Below are 1,440 nucleotides of genomic sequence, written 5' to 3'. Positions count from 1 at the left end.
TTTATAATATAGTATAGATATATATATATATATATATACATATATTCACATACAAAATCATACAAGTTCAAAAGTCTTCTGCTTCTACTTTTTTGATATTAATGTAAAAACACATGTGATTTAATACAATAACGACATTTTTCTTGTATTCTTAAATAGTTAGCGTTCTCGTTTAAATCTTCATCTTTCTCTCTCTCTCTCTCTCTCTCTCTCTATATATATATACACACACACACACACACACTACAAAAATGAGGAGTATTACTAACGAAAAAATTCGTAGCTAATACGTCGCTAAAGGCCTACTATGTTGGTGATCTGTCGCTAATACTTCGTCGGTCAAAAGCTCGTAAGTAATGCTATCAGTGACATATCAACGACAACTTTCTGTGACAGATCAACGATGGATTAGAGACAAAATGGTTTCATCGACGGGATACTTTCAGCGACGGATTAGCCATGGAAAAAATTCAGTGATGGATTAGCCACAGAATAGCGACAAAAATCTTTCAGCTAAGGATTAGCAACGAAAATCTGTCAATGGTGGATTAGTGAGGGGTATATTTAGCGACGGATTAGCTAGGGACTTCAACGACGGATTAGCGAGGGACCAGGAACTTAAGCGACAGATTTTATGTTTCTAATTCATCGCTAATTTTTAATAATTTAAAGTTAAATAATTCATGTATTTATTTATACAAAACTTGCCCATAAAATAACAAACCAGAAGTGTCCAACAAATTAAAATTAACTAATTCATATAATTTAAAATATCAAATTCGTACAATTTAAAATATCAAATTTATAGAATCTAATATTCAAATTCATACAATAAATCTAACTACCGGAAGGTGGGGGAGGGTTAACTGAGCAGCGTGTCTGGCCTATTCAGCCTCCAGATCTGCCCTACTCTTTCATTCAGCTTCCATCTTGGCTTGATGTTGTTCTTCCCGCAGCCGCGCCTCCTCCTCTACCCTTGCTAACTTCTCTCTCAACTCTGCTACATGTAAATATTCAATATTTGACAAAAATCAATAATTTGTTCGAAATGAAAGTACTGAGAAATTATAAAATGTAACAACCCTCGTATTTCAATTACATATAATTCACATCATCATACTCAAATTACTAAAATTGTATTATTACAAAACATAGACTATCAAAATGTATCTTTAATACATAAACCAACAAGCTAATATCATCATTCAGACTTTTCCCTTCCCTTTATCTTTGAACATACGCTGACCTGCAAAACAGGTTAGTCCAACATCTGAGCGTTAGACCAAAAGGTCTAGTGAGTGTATAATCTCATACAAACAATATATATTCCAAACAATCAGTTTAGAATCAAACCTGTTCCGAAACTCGCAGTTACACTGCCATTATATCTCTCTCGCGATTACACCGCCATCTCACTCGCAGTTACACTGCCATTATATC

This window comes from Cynara cardunculus (genome assembly GCF_001531365.2).
Source record: "Cynara cardunculus var. scolymus isolate 2C chromosome LG 12, CcrdV1, whole genome shotgun sequence".
In the NCBI taxonomy this organism is placed as follows: domain Eukaryota; kingdom Viridiplantae; phylum Streptophyta; class Magnoliopsida; order Asterales; family Asteraceae; genus Cynara; species Cynara cardunculus.
This window is presented reverse-complemented; position numbering follows the sequence as displayed.